Source organism: Hirundo rustica, chromosome 4 (genome assembly GCF_015227805.2).
Source record: "Hirundo rustica isolate bHirRus1 chromosome 4, bHirRus1.pri.v3, whole genome shotgun sequence".
NCBI classification, from domain to species: Eukaryota; Metazoa; Chordata; class Aves; order Passeriformes; family Hirundinidae; genus Hirundo; species Hirundo rustica.
The window spans coordinates 25,689,081-25,709,127 of NC_053453.1; the positions used below are offsets into that span (position 1 = coordinate 25,689,081).

General features: G+C 35.7%; 1 long non-coding RNA gene across 1 annotated transcript; it reads left to right on the plus strand.

Moving 5' to 3' along the window:
* The first annotated feature begins 10,643 nt into the window (after positions 1-10,643).
* LOC120751387 (uncharacterized) lies at positions 10,644-14,400 on the plus strand. The gene is made up of 3 exons (XR_005700419.1): positions 10,644-10,694; positions 12,211-12,300; positions 14,347-14,400. It is a non-coding gene; the product is annotated as an uncharacterized LOC120751387 (long non-coding RNA).
* Positions 14,401-20,047: the final 5,647 nt, after the last annotated feature.

Consider the following 20,047-nt stretch of genomic DNA (forward strand, 5'->3'; position numbering starts at 1 on the left):
TTCTCTCTAAGTATCATTACAAGGAATATGTTGTAATATTTTGAAATAATTCGAAATATCTTTTAAAATTGTATCTATTTCTGCAGAAAACCAAATTAAATTTCAAAACAAAACTCCTTGAAAGTGAATAACTGCTTATTTGACAAATAGAAAAAGGTAGTTCCACCACTTCCAAAAGTTTTCCTTGCTCTCCCTGTCAGCCTATTTTCTTATAAGAAAATTATCTAAAATTTGTTATGATGTGAAAGCATTTGTCTGTCTACAAGTCTGTCTGTCTGTCTATGTCTATACATTATGTTTTTATTTGGCTGACAACATTTCTCAGCATTTATTTTCCTGATAAAGATAAATGTGAACTGAAATCCGAACTGGTTAGTTTTCACACCACATCACATAGTTTTGTGATAATCTTAAAAGGTTTCATTCAACTTCAGGAATTATCAAGTCTCTTGAATATAACAGTAGCTGAGGACAATTCAAAATTTCAAGCTGTTCATGATTTTATATCACAAAGGATATCACAATATATTTATAAACCAACAGTGATGGGTTTCACTTGCTCTGAGTAATACTGTAGTTGAGTGCTAATAAAGCCTAAGGAGAGCCTTTTCCCTAAAACCATCTTGTTTTCAAACTGTCTTAATGATTGTTTTTATATTTGATTTTTATTATTATTGTTCCTGAGACAACAAATTTTATCAATGCCACCGTCTTTTAAAGATATATATCAAAAAATAGCACCACGCCACCTCCAAACAGATTTATTTAAATGCGGTGCTAAGCTGACAAGACACCAACAATATAAACAGATGTTCATTTCTCACCAGGCCTGCCCCATTCAAACCATGCATCCAGAGCCACAGTAGCACCAGTTTTTAAGACAGAACCTTTTAAAGACATATTATGCACTTCTCCTCAGAATGGGCTAAAACCTCTTTGCATGACTTTTTGTTATATGCAAATGATCAGTATCTGATTAGGTCCTGAGGCAGGTTCACCTAGGTGTTCATGGGAACAGTAATGGGAGCTGGGGAAGAATATTTCATAACTGAAGTATATTTTCCCTTGGGGGATACCACCATTTGATTTTGACATTTATTTGTCCTGTGCTGTTAAGGACAAAACTACAATTACACTTTATTTTTTCAATGGTGCAGTGGGCACAGTGTCAAAAAAATTAAATCAGAGGCAGTGTGTTCTCACAAAAAAAAAGAAAGAAAAATAACAAGCTTTAAACCCAAATTTAAAGAACATATTCAGTTAAGTCAGACTACATTAGAACAGATTAAGTGATCAAAAACACATATCATAAATATTTTTTACAAAATACCAGCAAGCATAAAATTAATATATAGCCCTGCATTTGATTTTTCTTAATTTGTTATTAATACTATTAATATTCACATATTCAAGATTTTACTTAATTAATATTTTTCATTGACAGCTTTAAAATTGAGATGCATAAAAAAATAAATAAGTGGCTTAATTTCTATTTTAATTGCTACAATCTTCTTCATGTTTGGAGAAAGTTGATGTAAATTAACTGAACGCAAGATTAAATGAATTATACACGTGATGACTCTTGCATCTTGCATTTCAACTGTATACAAATCTATTTTTAATAAGCACACTTTCATGCAACAAATAGTTTTACTTTCTTTCTTGATTTCCACCAGCAAAATTCACACAACCTGCAAAGAAATTTGTGCATATTTTATACAAATCAGCCCGGAATTTACCAATATTAGAAACAATTTATAAGCTACTGCTGCATGTTTTACTTCAAGGTTCTGAAACATATTGCACATAATTTCCACAAATGGACTTAATTTTTCCAGAAGAATTATAGAATAAAAGTTTTAGAGAGCTAGTCAGAAAGTTCACTTCAAATTAGTAATGTGCTCTTATCTGCAAATCTCATCCAAATCTCAATCCAAACTAGAACAGTCAAACGTCATAATGTCTTTCTTCCCACTGAATTTAAATGCCATTGAACATGAAGAGCTCCTAACAGATCCCTAGTACATGAAATTAACATGTCTTATGTCTTATTGAACTCCATTCATTGGAATAAATAACAAAAAACAGGAAAAAATAATAAAATTGGTAAAAATGTGAAAAATAGCACATAAACCAAAATTTAAGAAAATTTAAACCTGCATTTGGAGTAGAGATAATATCAAGATGTCTGCAAAAAGCAGACATGGTCACTTTGATTTGAATGCAGGTAATATCGAAGAGGAAAATAGGAAGACGTGAAAACAAGTACAATACATAAAAACTGGGAAGCTTTTTTTGGGTTTTTTTTTCCATTTCATTTAATTTGGTTTCGAATCTTTCATTCATTGCTGATTTAAACAGTGGTGTTTGATCAGCAGATTGGAGTGATGACTCCTTTACTAGAACATTTGCTTTCCTCCTGCATTGTGCTTGGTTCCAATAAGAATTGCAGACTATCATTAAGTCCTGCTAAAGAAATTATATTATTTGTATGCTTGCATTGCACACTTGCATTACAGACACTTATTTTAAGCAGGTCACCAAAAAGAAAACTTATTGGTATGCAAGAATCTACCTAAGATCTGGAATATGTGTTTTTTATGAATTGTATATACAGGAGACATTACATTCAGATCATTTAAAGTGGATGCTCTCTATTTCTAGAAAGGATTTGTAGTAACAACAGTAACATATTTGTTCTCTATGCCAGGTGTGTCTTTAGTCCAAAAAGAGGCCACCACTCAAGAGTTGGAAGGCCAGGTGAGCTTGATATCAACTTACTTAGCCCCTGACACTGACTCTGATGACATTTTTAATAGGAACACTAACAGATTCTAGGGAAAACTGGTTTTTTGCAAAGGTTTTATCAGTGAAGTGAAGTTCCTTATGTTTTGGTTGGATGAGTGTTTAATTGGTTTGTTAATTAATAGGAAAGTTTTGAAAAGGCATAAAAAATCTTCTTAACATTAGCCTTAGTTTTGTTCTCAGCAGTGCAATAGTGTGGAAAGTATCCTTACTGGATAACTCTCAGTATGGCATGACATACTATGTGATAGATTGAGGTATAATCAGCTTCAGTTCTGGAATTGGGGAGAGGGGATATTGCTTATTATACACATTTATGTCTTTAAAGTGTTGGTACTGAAAGAAAGTATTTTTATAATATATAGTTTTTTCTGTAACAGTCCATGCTTTCTACTGAGGGTTTCAAAATTTCACTGAATCTCATAAAAAACTCAAATCTACATACTGGTATGATTTCACATTGCAAATTTTAATAAAATCCCCCCACATATATTTGCTCTTTAAAATGCAGTGGTTTATAATAGTATATTATAACATTTATATATAGTATATATAACATATAACATGCATATAATATATATTATAACATATAACATGCATAAGATTTTAATACAAATGCTTCAGTGTAATAAAACTTTTAGTGATTCTGTGGCATGTCTTGCTCAGATTTAAGTTCCTCATTTACATATCTGATGTCCCTCAGGAGACAGACAAGCTTCAAGTTAATTATCCATGTAGCTGTAAGAACTCCTGTTTCCTTGGTAAGAACTCTCTAAAAGAAAACTAACAGTTATTAAATATTACTTTGAGTTTTCAAAAGTAATCAAATTGCATTTAAAGAGACACTAAAGAGATACTTAAATTTAATAGTCTTTGCAGACTAAATAATATATAAAACATGTACAGCTCTCACACAATTCACAAATAAAACCACTGTTAAAAACTAACAACAAGCCCAACCTTCAAGCACTACAAATATTTGGAAGCAAAAGAGCTCTTCAGAAGCCCACTCACTGCTCCATAGCAGTCATTTTACATGAAGGTAAGACAGCACCTGTTTGAAAGCAGTGATACATTCCTGACTGCTTCTAGTGGAGCAAGGTTATATTATTAATAGTTCAGAAAAATGTGGAGCCAATCATGCTTTTTACAGAAAATAACAAGTGAGAGAATACATGAAATGAAATTAAACTACTGTAAAGACACAAACATATCCCTTTAATTTCACTAAACTACAATTACAGGAAGGAGCAGCAGAGAAATGCTGTGGCATATATATTGTCATTTGTGACCAAATGCATCTTTAAAAAAATGCTTTGATGCATCATGGAAAGGTGGAACACAACAACTGGCTAACATAAGGTGGGCTTTAATTCTAACCATTCTAGACTGCTTCCACTCATGTAGTATCCAAATGCCTTCAATAGAGTGGTAGACCATACCTAATATACGTCATCCATGGCTCATTGTCATCCTCAGCTTCAGCTGGCAGTTTACAAGTACAGATATCAGGTAAAATAATTAATCTGAGAATTTTACAATAAATGAACATGTGCATCTATTTCCCAGAGTCTTGTGATGACTTGCATGAGAAGCAAATTCATTGACTGTCTCCAAATTATTACATGCATCCTATAATTAACTTACAATAAATGAATAGAGTGTGGATGCTCTTCTGTATACAGAAGACAACAATCTCATTCCACAAAGAGCTTGGAGGTCATTCAAGAAACAATTAGATGTCCTGCTTCATATACTAAAAAGAAAGAAGGTTGAAGGCAGAATAGTCTTGCTTCTGTTTCCTAAATCTTCAGTGCTCACACATTCAAATGAAGCCAAACAATATTAAGCCACAGAACAACACACGGAATACAAATGCCTTGGAAAAAGTTGGTATTCTTCCCAGCAAAATGAGGTGGGAAGAATCATGTCTGACATTTTACAGAAAGGTGTTTGTTAACAAATTTCTGTTATTTTATCTCTCAGCATTACTGAGTACAAAGTGAAAAACACTAACTAAAACCATTGTCATTATTCTATTAGGTTAAGACAGAGGATGAGACATACTGATGCAGCTATGCACACATTCAACTCTGAGGTAAAAGCATTACCATGAGAACAGAAAGAGGTAAGACCTAACTTTTACATGTCAACCAGGAGTCTTCTATAGCATGTAGAAAACATATCTGATATTTTCTGGCACTTTACATTTGATCACAGTTTTGATCTAATGCAATAAAGACAGTTGAAACTCAGTAATGCTCACGGACTTTGGGAATGCAAAATCTTGCAATGCTTAGGCAGAGTGCTGCCACAGCCTTCAAAGAAGACAAAAGAAGAGGACTTCAAATAGACAAAGTCTATTGTCACTCTGGGATGATGCCTTCTGGCTGAAACACAAAACAGTGTTGACAGACAACTGCAAAATAGCAATTTCCAGGTTTCCTCAGTCAAAAGAAGGGTCACTGAGTAGTAGACCCCTAGGGGTGCTTGCTGGACTATATGGAACAAGTTCTTCCAGGAGCCTTTTCTGAACTGGGGAAATCTTAGCCTATGAAGCTTACTTCTGTCGGATTGAATGCAAAACTTTACAAAAAATACCTTCTAAGATACAAATTGTTCACAGCTCACTGCCCTGAAATATTTCAACCTTTCTTTCCTTTCTTTTCAGTTTTTTCCCTCGGTCTTCCTGTTTCTAGTGGAACCAAGAAATAATTACGGGGTGAGTGGAGCAAGTATCTGTAATGAGGTAGGCTTTGCAGTTTGATCTGAACAGTTGCCTAGGTGAAGTTCAAAGAACAATGCAGACCACTAGAAGACTTGCCAGTAGAAGTTTTGCCACTAGAAAATTTGTTTCAGAAATAATGGCTTGTTTAATGTACCTCTTTAGCTCAGAGCTACATAAAATACTAAGATGGTATAGTCCTGGACTTTCATGAGAGTGAGATTTTTGGAAAAAAAAAACATTAACTCCAACCACAAAAATAAATGACATTGATAAAGAAAAATGCTTCCACGTTGTCTTTAATTTTTCAATTGTAAGCATTAGCATTTCTTCTCTGTTCATATTCAAGTCCACCAATAAAGAGTCAAACTTTGCATGACCTGAGTACTGAATTAACTAGGGAAATGTAGAGAAATTGAACAATATAGACCAAAGAGAAGAGGAAATTAAATTACTACTTCTGAAAAGAAGATATGAAATTAAGAACTTTTTTTTCCTCTTGGTCTGGATAAGGACCAAGAGTGATTACACCCAGCACCCCCATTATCTAGAATACAGATCCAGTGACTAGCAAGAGAGAGTCTGTTCTAGAGAGTGTATGTGAAATAATCTGTTTTTCAAAGAAGATGAAGCTGCCTACTTTCCATGAAGACTGAAGATGGATTTTCCCTCATCAGAACAGTGTGTAATTGCCTTTGGATTCTTGCCATTATTTTTAGTCCATGCAGTAGTTATTTCAAATGAAAAATCCAAAACTAAACAGAGCTCTCTATGCTATTGATCCTATTTATGACAGTCTTGATCCTGCAGTGAAATGAGTTCAGACACAGACAGAGCACATTCTTGGATCTGCAACTAAATATGTATTGCAAAAGCTCCTAAATAATGTCCTAGGTTCCATATTTGTACCCTTGCATCATTCTCAAGACCATATCCCATCACATAATTCACAGCAAAACAAAATTAAGGTTTAAATTTATACCACAGCACAGCATTTAGTATTTGCCACCCACTGAGTTTGTGTGGTACAGAATACTCAAATTCACTCCAAATTTCATGCCTAACAAGAATTGGAACATTTTGTGCTGTATTTAAATTTACACCGGTGTTGATGGCATAAATTTCCTCACACTTCATTACAGTAGGTGAGATTATTTGGACACCATACGCAAAAGGTAGAGAATACATCCTGTCTCCTCCTTGTGGCACAGAGAGAGGCGATCAATCAAAAAGGTGCTCAGAGTCAGACAAAATGGCCGTATGGTGCTTCAGTGTTCAAATTATGTGTGCTCTTTAAAAAATTGAATGCTGGATAATGATTTTCCACACTGCTATACTACAGGTAAGTTCAAAAGCAGTCATTGTCAGTATGCTGATTGATGTAAAGCTTTCAGTCTCTGGGGGGAAGAGTATAGCACTTCCTACTGCTTGATCCATAAAGCAGCATTTACTGCAGCCCACCTTCCTGGTCTGCACTGCATAATACATTGCCAGATTATGGGAGTTAGGGAATTAAAAGGCAAAGAAAAGAATGGATGAAAAAGCCCTGACCCCCTCCTCCACAGGTGAAATATTTGAGTCCCTGCCTCAGGGTATTGGAAGTTGACACTAATTGCCATCCAGATACCCACTACTCACATTCACCTAAATATTTCCCACTTCTGGCTGATGAACCAATGTAAAATTTAATTGAAAAAGTTTTCATTTAATGTTTGCATCCTGTGATGACTAGATGGGACTGGAAGCATTCGCTATCAGAGCTACAGTATAAAAAGGGAGAATAGCACCATGTGAAGGAGCCCAAGTAAAAGGGAAGAAATGAAAAGTGGGGGGGAAAAAAAGGCTCTTAAAGATACACACTTCAAGTTTCTTTTACTAAGAACCAACAACTTGCTCTTCAAGTGATGCTTCATGTACGAGGTACTGTGCCAGTTGTTTGATTCTGTATTTGCTACTTAGTGATCACTATCTGGATTTTTGTAGGCATTTTCTTATGGTGGTTGAACAGAAACCTGCAACACTATCCAGATAGGAAGGTGAGAGTATTATTGATCTGTGTCTGCTTTGATGTGCTGCTTTCTGGGAGTGAAAACCAATCTGTTACAATCAGATGCTGCACAGCCTGAATTATATTGAGGTTCCCATCAATATATAGAATATATGGGAGCAAATAAACAGTAGTCACAAAAGAAAGACTTGACTTATTAACCAACTCTAGATGTTGAAAAAGAGAAATTCATGTGGGATCCAGACAGGTCTCATTCTTAAAGACCTTTTGGGGACAAAAGTACAAGAAAGGAAACGTTTGATATTGGATACCATGCAGAGAAGTCAAAGAGGAGGATTTGCGCTTTATGAAGCATTAAAGTTACTTCTGTAATGACAGTCTATTTGGAACAGAAATGTCCCATTTAAAAAAAAAAAAAAAAAAAAAAAAAAAAAAAAAAAAAAAAAAAAGGGAATGAAAGCAACCGACATTTAGAACTTGCAAACCTTGTTGGAAGCCTTAGAGATATTTTCTATGTTAGAGTTTTACCTAAAATGGATAAATGGAATACAGAGCACCAAACCCACAAATACTTGCTCAAAATTATTTACAATCCAAGAGAAGGAACATAAGCACAATCATACTTTTGAAATACTCAAAGGAAATAAATAGAAACAAGGGGAACAAGACCTGAAAGACTAGAGTAAAGAGATTGATAGTGTTGAGCAGATAACATTCTCCCTACCCCCTTAGATCTTGCCACCGTCTGCATATCAGCCTCCAGGAAGGGCAAGCAGGCAAAAGGAAATATTAGTTACAAATGGGGATGGGTGCCAAAATAAGATTGGCCAGAGCAGGAGGAACAAGTGACAGAATGAAATTTATTCAGAAACAAAACATTCCTGGTAATGATTAACAGTTAAGCAACAAAGTTAAAAGCCAAGCATGTCCATGTGTGTGTGTGTGTCTTACAGATTTAAAATGTTTGGATGTGATTGCACAATATTTTGCATCTTTCTTTCTTCTTTAAAAATCATCTGCAAATTAAAACAATACCAATTTTTTGCAGAGCTCTAACTAACTACATAAAGTTTAAGCATTAGCCTTTTGCAAAAACAACTTTCAGCTTCTTCTCCACATAGAGATTTCTTGTAAGTATCTCACTGTAAATACAGAGATGCTAATGCTTTGCCAAGCCAAAAGTAGTCCATAACAATGGTAAACTGTGCCATGAAGGCTGAATTCATCAGTAAAACAGGTAAAATGACCAAATATATGTTGATAATAATAGCTGAATAGAAGCAGCATTACATAGGCCTAAGGGCATGATAAAAATATTGGAGGATGGAATCCAAGGGAGCTTAAGGAATATCACTTGCATGGCAAGCACAAGTACTAGAGCAACAGAGTAATATGAAGAACAACCTTTCATTTTGCTTAGCTCGTTGGATGCGTCTTTTCATTGTGCAATGGTAGAAAAGACAGATAACTGGAACAAAAAAGGAGAGGCAATTTGGGTATTCTAACTACTGCCAATGCATTACAGTATCTGGGACAATATATCTTCTTCTGTCAGAAGACTCCTATTATTGAAGCCAAGCAGATTACCTTAGAATGAATCAAATGGCACTTGACATCTACAATGAGGAACCAGAAATATTCTCAAAGAATGAAACAAACAAAAAAAAAATTTCTCCCCAAGACTACCAGACAATCATTTTCCTAAAAACAACTACCAATACAAGATATCTTTATTCTTTTTATTCCACCTATTTAGCTCAATTAAAATATCTTTAAGTGGAGCTCTTAAAAGAAAAGTTCCAGAGATCAGGTAGATGCCTCTGTACACAGGTTATTTCTCTTGCAAATGTAAGTGGTCCTGACCTAATGAGATGCAGAGCAGTATACTGCATAATAAAAACAGAGGACTCTGAAACAGAGTCTTAACTTTAATTTTTTTGGACAAGTTTATGACAGTCTATTCTTGGGGTTTCAATTTTTCTTTGAAAGAGTAAATAAAATTAACTCAATTTCCAGCTGTGGACAGATTGTGAGCAGATAGGTAATTACCCTGCCATACCTGTGGGTAGCCAACTTCCCCATTGTTCAGTAACATTTGAATTGTTTGCCTTATATCTCAGTGATTTTCACTTTGTTGAGAAGAATGCAGGTGACATTTATCTCTTAACACAAACATATATTTGCAAGCAGCTTTTAGCAATGCAGTTTAAGTGAGGGACCATAAGGCACACATAAGGACAGACACATATAGGAATTTTAGTAACAACAAAGATCAGAAGGGAATTGTTACACTTGGAGAGAATGTGATTGAAAGTTAAGGGATAAATTCAGGCATGTGTCACTATTCTCTCAATGCTAAAAGAAAGCAGGAAAATAATGGCCTGTAATTCCAACAGGGAGCAAAAAAGAATCAGACCTTCTACAGCCATTAAGGGTGCTTCACCCCGTACTCCTCTTTTCATTTCCACATGAAGCCATACGCTGGGTAAATTCCCGGCATAGTTCTGTCAAATTTCCTATCATTGTAGCTAGTTATTAAATACCTGGGCTCAACAAGAGAAGGGGCAAATGAGTATTACATGAAAAGGAAGTATTTTGGTATTTTGGCAGTTTCTTGACACACCTGCTATAACCAATAAGAGCTTGATTAATCCAGATGGCAATGATTTAATGTTAAGACATTACATTAGCACTTAAAGAGCTAAAAAAAGCAGGTAGGCAAGTGACCTCACTCAAGAGATCCAGAATGTATTACCCTGGTACCAAAATGCTCTACAATCAACAGAGTGAAACTGCTCAGAAGAGAGATCAAAAAAACCCAGGGTTGGCTAGGGTTGGTCAGGATCAGGTGGCTGAACTTTGGCCCCTCACAAAAGTTCAGGTGTTCTGCTTTGAGGCTCCAGCCCCAGACCTGATGAATGGCTTTTTGCAAAATATCTTAATGGCCAGAGCACTCAGAGAGGTGATATCTGCATTCCAGCTACTTCTCAGCTTAAGGAGATTTGATTCCCCAAAATGCCATGCCCAATGATCAACTAGAGCTAACTGCAAGAACGAAAGAAGCTAATGAGAAGATTCTCTCTAACTTTTCTTTCCAGGCTGAGCCATTATGTAATCAAAAGAGAAAATGTCTTGAAGTTAAAGGGATTGGTGCAGGTAAGTGTAGTCCACCTGTGGATGGATAGGTAGAGCCTACTGCCTAACCATTTGTAACATTTTTAAAAATTTATGAGACGTACCATGGATAAAGACAGAAGAGATAATGTCCATTCTAGTAGCTTTCAATATTCTGCAAGATGGAAGATGACAGAAAGAAATGTATATGATTAGAAAATTAGTCAACCTGACTATTTTTGAATATTAAGTCATAAGTGATGATAGAAACCAGCACCTGACATATGCCTAGAGTTAGGGACAAATTCCTCTGAAAAAAAATTATTTTGATTGCTTTATAAATTCACAGTATTTAGTAATTAAAACATTTTAAATTGTATAAAATTAGATAAAATTTCAGTATGATATCTGTACATTTTTTTAATTATCATTTTCAAATGATAAATAACAGTAAGGCAAAAAAATGCCTTCACTCTCAACTCTAGACAAGAATATGGAGGTAGTTAGGAATGAACAGAATAGAAAAACACTGTGACATCTGAGAACTGGTTTTGACAGAAATATTTCTAGCATTAATTGGGGCATTGTAAGTAAAATGTGGAAGACTTTGCACAGATTCATAGTCAGTACAGCAGTAATAATCCTTGACACACATTATTTTTGAGCCACTGCTGCCCCTATGCAATGTGTTAAAATGAACTTCTAAACCCAATCAGAAGATGTCACAAACATTAGTGCTCTACTCCTCAGCACATGTTAGTGAGTCAGGACAGGCCTCCGGGAGACTTGAAACGAGTGGTGAAGAACAGCAGCAAGGCAAGAGAAACCCTCAGAGGTTTAAACTCTCACACTTCTGAAACTGTAACTTGGTCTGACTTGGAACCAGCAAACACTGCTGGCTGCCGCTCTTTTGCATGCTGTCTGTAAACATGTGCCCTGTGCATTTAGCGGGTTCTTGTTTAAAAGAAAAAAACAACACAACTAAACCCCCATATTTTTTCAGATCAGAAAAAACTATCTTTCTTGTATTTTTTATTAACCACAGATTTTACTTCATCAGGCTTCTTTTGAAATTGTCTCACAGTATTGTACTCCATCTCAGTTTAAAAGAAAGTGAAATTTATATATATGTATATTTATATATATGGATAACAATATTTCTCTGCACGTGTTTTGTGCTACTCAGTTTACATGGACACTAAGGATAACAGAATTTCCACAGTTTTTTCACTTTTCATACCCATTCCAGATTCTTTAAGGTTCTCTGAGGGACTACCTTTAAGCATGCTATTTAATCATCCAGAGGAAATACAAATCCACTAATCTGAATTCAAAAAACCCGCCTACTTTGGTACATAGAGCTATTTGAAGAGTGTTTTTTTACTAGAACATATATAATACTATTTTCAGTAATTACAGGAATTGTGAAAGCACAAATATAGAATGTCTGTTGTATATAAAATCCCTGCATAGATGGAGCCAGATATTGCTACCTGTTCCTTATTTAAAGTTGTCATTAACATAAACAAAAGGTAAATATTTTCCAATTACTCCATAGCCCTTCTATCCTCAAAGCGTCACAGTCTGCGAGTACCCGATGCAGTTCCGGAGGGATCCATTTTCCACTGGCACACAACTATAGCATCAGGTACTAGCACAGAAATATGTTTAATGGCTGAGCATGTCAAGGGGTGAGATTTAAGCCTGAAGCAAATCTCAATTTGCAGACTGAGTTCATCTCTAATATATGCTCAGGTTCAAATACATATTTATTTTAAAAATGGTTCCAGAGTAGATACACACTGAAAACATCAAGAATACGTTGGTTTTGCTTTACCTGTCTTCTGAAGAATACAGTAGTGCTCTTCAATGGATGGGCATGTGGAGAGGATCAGTCATCTGATTATAGTTGCAAGGCATGAGGTGCCATAATCACAGTATATCAAATGCTGGACTGAGGAAAGTCCTGAATATATAACTGTGTATTAGTGGACATTTTTTTACACAGTAATATTTACCTCTAGAACAGTATTTCCTATATTTTAGTAAGAAACACTACAAACATGATAGTAAACAAAATTACATACAAGCCTCACTTTGTTATTTTCATAAACAAGAAGGTCCTAACAAACCTTTTATGGTTCATTAGACCTAGACAACCACAAAAAACTTTTCAAACAAGTTTCTGTGGGCTAAATTCTAAAGTAGTTACAGGCCCAATCGTTTTATCAATTGCTGATTCATCTGAGGCTGAGAAGATCATGACCAAATGTCTTTTTCTTCTACCAGTCTCAGCAGAACTCCAATGATCAGTTTTATATACTCAAAAACCCCTCCTGCCTTCACAGATCCAAACCCCGCAAGCCAAATCTTCTGACCTGGCCCTTATTGTTACAGATCAGGGCCAAATTGTGGACTTAAATGCAGGCATTTATCGTTTATTACAAAGCCATTCCTTGCTTCTCAGAGTGAGATTTAGGCAGAAAAGATTTTATTCAAAACAAATCTGATAAAAGGGAAAATGACAGGAGTGAGACATGGCTCCTCCTTCCACAAAGGATGCTTCCTCACTAGCAGAATCCTACTCTCCTTTTCCCTCCCTCAGTTTGACAATTTCAGAGTGCCAAGACATGGAAATCATCTTTCCACTGGTGACATCTGTCTCCCCAAAGAGCTCCGGAGGCCATTATTGTGATAGCTTTGGAGTCTGTCATATGATTAGTTGAATATCGAACAATCTGGGACTTCATTTTCTTAATGCCAGTGGCTCACATTTGACTGTCTGGTGTCCTGGTTTCAGCTGGGATAGATTTAATTTGCTTCCTAGTAGCTGGTACAGTGCTGTGTTTTGGATTTAGAATGAGAATAATGTTGATAAGACGCTGATGTTTTAGTTGCTGCTAAGCAGGGTTTACACTAAATCAAAGACTTATCTGCTTCTCACATACCCCATTAGTAAGGAGGCTGAGGGGCACAAGAATCTGGAAGGGGACCCAGCTGGGACAGGTGACCCAAACAAGGCAAAGAGATATTTCAGACCATATGCCATTGTGATCAGTGGAGGGGATGGGTTAGAGAGCATCTGTGTGGTACTTAGCTACCGCTGGGTTAAAGTTCAAGAGTTGGGATGAATACTATATGTGATTTTACTTTCATTTTTCATGCTAAAAACAAGGGAAGGAAAAGCTTTAGATTTATGTATTTATAGAGCTCATAGTTTAGAAATGCCTTCTCTTTCATTTATCTTATTGTATATATCTGTCATAACTATCAGTCAGCATTGTCCATTTATGCACCTACTAAAAATATTGAGTTCTCATTGTGGAAGGCATGATGCTTATGAACATGTTAGAAAGCTTTATCTGCCACTTTTTTTTTTGCAAAGACTTCAGAGTACTCTCATTAATGAAACGTAAGTGAAAAATATTTTTTAAAGTAATAGCTCTCCTAAGGAATGGCATTTAAAAGGAGTAGTGATTAATATCAGAAACAAGTCAAAAGAGTTGAAGAAGTTTTAAGCATTATCCTTTTCAGCATGTCTATCAATAGAAGGCTGACAATAGTATTATTGCTATTTACATATTGGTAACACACTGGTATGAATTTGCATAACGTATTGTAGTTCTGTGCTCTAGGGATTTGCATTGTAACATATTGGTGCTTAATGAACTCTGAAAAAATTGATTTTCCACAGAGTAAATTAAGGAATGCATTATAGCTGTTAAAGCAATCTTAAGGGAAATCTGAGGCTTCCACTGCAGCACCGTGCTTAGTAAGTAATAAATTACATGTTATACTTATTTGCCTTAATTCATGCTAATTTTGTCCAATTAATGTATCACAGTAATTCAGAAGCCTGTCACAGGAGAGCTAATTATTTATTGGATTTTTGTGTTCAGCTCCCTAGGAGTCTACTAGCAAACAAACTTGCGACTGTCTTTCTGTTAGGTCCACAATGACATTCTCATGTCTTACTGGGGAAAGAAAATGAATTATATTCTTTTTTTTGTTTCAGTTATATAAATGGATCATTACTCATTCAAGTTAGTTTTTGTTTACAAATTGGTGTCACGTCATGACAGACTGGCATACTGCTAGGAAGAAATCCAATGTTTTTCCTCTTTCTGTAAATGCCTGAACATGACATAACTTTTCTTAAAGACCATGGCAGTACTTTTCACCATCTGAAAGCTTCTTCCTAGTGGTGTGTAAAGTTAAAGGGAAAAACCATTCTCATTCTTTTCACTGCAACTTGCTTTTCAAAATCCACTGGCTTGAAAAATCACAACATGCCCATAGCAATTGATACTGCTTCCAAAAAATTAGATTTTTAACTGTGACAGAATGTTAATTCAGAGCAAAAAAATGAATTATTTATGAGATTAATTTGTGCAATTCATACCTATAAATAATATGGCAGTTGCTAAATAATTTGCACAGTGTGATAAGATGCAGACATCACAGTTAAACAATAAGAGAGTCACCAGCTGTGAAATACTCACTATCTGCTGGCATTCTGTCATGCACAAGCGTTTACAGAAAATTATTTGTTGGGGGTGGAAAGTATTAGATTTGATACTTGGCTTCTTCGCATGGATAGCAGGAGAATACTTGTCAGTTGATTACTGTCTTCTACTCTACGTGAAAGAAGTGGTATTTCTTTAAATGTATAATGCAAAGTGATGTTACCAGCAGGGTACATAAAATCATGTGATGTAACCTGCCATAAAATGATGCACATGACCGACTGTGTCACAAATTTAAAGAGACTTATTTTAGAAGAACTGTTGAGGGAAAAAAATATTACCCCTTCTCCTTTTCAGTCAGTTGCCATTGATCTGTGTTTGCCTATAGCCAAATGAACACCTGGTAGTTCAGTAAACATCCCTGAGCAATATACAACCTTACATCGTAGCTATTATCATCACTTTAAAAGCATCTGTCAAGTACTTCAGAGTTTTCTATCACTGTTCCTCAATCTCTACCTTCCTAGTATGCACACAATAGCTCATCAAGGAATTAATTATCCAGTCCTCATTTCTTGAAAAACAGTTGTTTAATTGTTTATGGCCTTTAGAATTTGAAGTAGTTTTCTTCATTTTCTTTCTTGATTTCTCCACTCGGAAAATATAAAGCCTGCACTTAAAGTTAAACATGTTTTAAATCCCATCAAAGCCAGAAGAGATAATGACTGAGCTTTCCTCTTAACTATGAGCTTTATGTTCAGACCTGCATTACCATGACATTCTGAACAAGGGGACAGAGTATGTGCACACCTTCCAAGGGTGGGAGCACATGTGGCCAACCATACCATGTAAATGTGACTGCTGTTTGACGACTGATTCAGACAAAGGGGTGAACTATGCAAAAGAGCAGCAACCAATAAAGAGAACTCAGAAAGAAAAATCTGATGACAGTGTCAGAAAATTCTTCCTGTCAGCAAATACATCAGTTTTGAAAGCCCACTTTCCTGAAGTATTCATAAAGTGCTTTCCTGAAAGTATTCATAACTTTTTTCACCTCTCAATCCTTTCTTCCTATAAGTAGTCTGCATCATTGCCTATATGGATAAGTGTAAATAGCCTCTTCTTGTGAGCCAAAACACATACAACCTGACACGCAAAACCACCTTAAACTTTAATGATATGAAATAGGTGGCAGAGGGTTTGCAATGTAAAAATAGTTATCTGGATAAACAGAATAGGAAAAAGTCTAAAACGAGAACTGGAATCCCTAGTTAGGACAAATTGTTAAAGCGGCCATGCTTACTCTCTTGTTAAGCTAGTGCATTTGCTTCTTCTAGACGTAGCAGAAAGTTCTAAGCTTAAATTTGTGCTACTTTAACCTAATATAGAAACTTTTTAAAAAAACCCACAGTGTCAAAATCCCTTGGAGAGGGAAAGCTGGTGATGAGGAACTAGATATTCATTAGAGACACTGTCTGTAACAGAGACTTTCCAATGCAAAGACAACACCTTGCTGTATACCCCGAATATCTTTGTCTCCCTTCTTTTTTTCCCAAATGCTCCTGCCACCTCTGTGGCAAAGACCCATCAGCAAAGGGTTTCATAGCTTTCTTTTCAGACTGCCTATATTTTAGTAGTCTTTCATCATGCAACAAATTAAGAAAAGCTTCTCATGAAAGCAAAATATTGAAGATAACGTTCACAACGCAGATTATTTTTGTAATTGATTCCTATAGTGTTTCCTGCCACGCAAAGTCTGTCAATGAGATGTCAATAGGCTGTATTTGTCAGAGCATAAAACATTCTTAAAAACAAAAAGAAAAGAAAAGAAAAGAAAAGAAAAGAAAAGAAAAGAAAAGAAAAGAAAAGAAAAGAAAAGAAAAGAGAAAGAAAGTTTTTGCAAATTATTAAGATTCCCAAATCAATCCTGGTCTCAGCAATTTCAGAAAACTGTTCAAAATAGATGTATCCTTCTAAGCCACAACTGGATGCAGAGCCTACACAAATGTCTTTTTGGCAGTTCATGTTATCATGGACAAAATCAGTGCAAATATCATTAGAGAGAAAGAAAGATGTGGATACTCTCATAAAACTGCAAGCTTTTATAAACTACTTTCATTTACTCACTGAATTCAGAAACAGATTATTTAAAGACATGGAGAACAATCACAGCAACACTTTTAAATAACTAAGCAGCATCTGGGCCTCAATTACAACAGTAAATTAGAGCAGAAATTGTATAAAGGAAAAAACAACTTAACTCAGCATTAATTGAAGACATAACTACTCAGGTTAGAAGGAAGTTCCAGAAGTCATCTACTTTGACGTTCTGCTCAAAGCAGATCCAGTAAATCAGGCTTCCCTCCTGTGAATGATTCTCTTATTGGGGCATGTAATAAATGATCAAGCCCAATTTCATAAATCAAAATATAGAATTTTATTTCGAGACTTAAATTCAGTCTCTAACAGCCACAATTAAAAGGAACAGCGTCAAACCCCGGGTTTCGGCACTGGGTGAACGCAGAAACAGACTCTATCGCTCCGTATCTATCCTGTTCACGAAGTGCGTCCCGAGCCGCTGGTTTTTATACGGTCTTTTGCTGAGAGTGGAGAGGGACCGTAGTGCTCCCGCTTTTCTGTTGCTTCATCAGGTATTCATGTTCATGTCTCCGGTCGGTTGAATAGGTTCTCGAGGTAAAACAATGTCATGATTGCTTGGTCCAGGAGGGTTTTTGGAAATGTTAAGCTTGGCCGGAACAGATAAGATATCTATCTTCTCTTAATCACTGGGTTGTTAGCAGGTCCATCTCCGGAGGAGACACGGTCTATCTCACCATCTCTCCCATTCACTGAGTTAACGGTTGTCCTGAGGCTTTTCCCGGCAGGGACCCTCCCTGTCTCTCAACCCTCGTGTCCCCCTCTTACAGTTCAGTTTTTAACCCCAGATACACTTTATGTTTTACAGAGCTTAATTCAGATCGAACGTGAATTAACTTTATATTCCATATCACAATACCTAACACGAATCAACTTTAGGTCACATATCACAGGGCAAAACAGAAATCAGAGATAGCTAGTCAGGTAAAGAAGTTAGTGCTTAGCTATAGAGCGAATTGTAGCAATAGGGAAGACAAGAGAAAGGAAACTCAAAAGAGGATATAAAAATAAGGCAGACTATTGCTACAAAGAGAAGTTGAAAGTGACCATACATCCTGCATCTTGCTTCCATATTGCCTTACAACATAGGTGTCTGAATGAATTGTGCTAAAAGACACCCATTGTAGACCTTTTCTTTCCTGCCCACCAGAAGTCAATCAAGGTGAAGAATACCCAGATTCCTGCTTAGAGGACTCATTTATGACCATATGCCTCATCCTGAGCACCGTGAGCAGTTCAAGTTCCTGTTGCATGTATAAAACTATTGCATTCCTGTTTCATGTCACTCAAAACACTATCAAAATAAACTATAACTATTTTTCTGTAATTTGAAAGGTGACTTTCCAATTTTATCCAGTTTGAGAACAAGTTTATTTCTTTCTTTTCATACAAGCTGGTTAGCAGAAATAGCAGGAGTTCTGCTTCCTTATCAGGATCTCATATTATTGTGGATTCCTTTTTTTCCATCTTGGCATTCTGGTATATATTTAAGTTCTTCCTCAAGAGAGAGGAGAGAACACAGGCATTGATTCTATACTGCTTGCTGCTACAACTACAATTGCCAGCTTTCTACAAAACTGTTTCTTGCAAATGATGGTTCCATATGCAAATACAGGATGTACAATAATCATCTTCAAAACTATAATTCAATAAAATCACTTATGAAGAGACCTATTATGCAAGTGATGCCCCCTGATGTGCAATTGACCCTGTAGTCTATTGGAGGGTTGCACCTCACCTGCTGCTCAGACAAAACTCTTTTTTCCAGCATGCTACTGGAGTTCACTGTTGTATTTTTTAAGTGTTTTATATTGTTCTGCCGGAATGAATGGAGGGACTTGGCTTGAGATCTTCAGGTGAAATGTGTGATAGAAATGCAAATAAACTACTAGCTTGCTATTTGATGCAGAGACAGCTATATAGCTCTACTTACACATTACATTTACTTTCCATGCCTATCACTATGCACTCAGAGATTGATAGATGATGGTTTCATAATTCTTAAATACTTTTTTGATATCCTAAACCTATAGAGCCTTTAGACATTTTCTTCAGGAGATCTGGAATACTTTGCTACTTGAAATAAAAAGATCTTCAATTGCCAGGGTTTTAAATCCAAACATTTAAGGCATTGATTTTACTTAGTTTTTCTAAAGTAACTCCTTTAGGAAATTGAGTGCTACATTGCTAATTTTAACTTTATTCATTTTAAAGTGCTCCAGGATACTAGCACAAAGGGCACTGTAAAAATTGCATTGTGCTGTATTAGGTTTGAATAGGATGAATTATAGAAATGTTTGAGACTTTGAATTTCCAGAATGTAGTTATTACAATGCTTATAATACTAAAGGCTTCTTATGTGTGCATTTTATGTTTGGGGTTTCTTTTTTAATAATCATAACTTCTAAGAAATATCAACTATACATAGTCGGTAACTAATGCTTTATAATGTTTTCTATTGCAATACATCTTGTACATCTGTACAAGAGGATTTTACAGGGCAGTTATTCACACCTACATAAATATAATTTAAAATGTAAATGTTCATGGTTAAATTACAGTGGAAATACACTTCTTTTTTATGCAGTGAATCTTTACAGTATTTCCAGTCTTCATTAACCTGCAATGGGATTTTTTTGTGCAATACAATAAATATGTTCAGCTTGTATAATTCTGAGTATAGCATGGAAAAATCTATCTGAATATCATGCAGTAAGTGGTTGAGCAAGCTGAATAAGCAATGCAAAATGAAGCCATTTGTAATGAATTTTG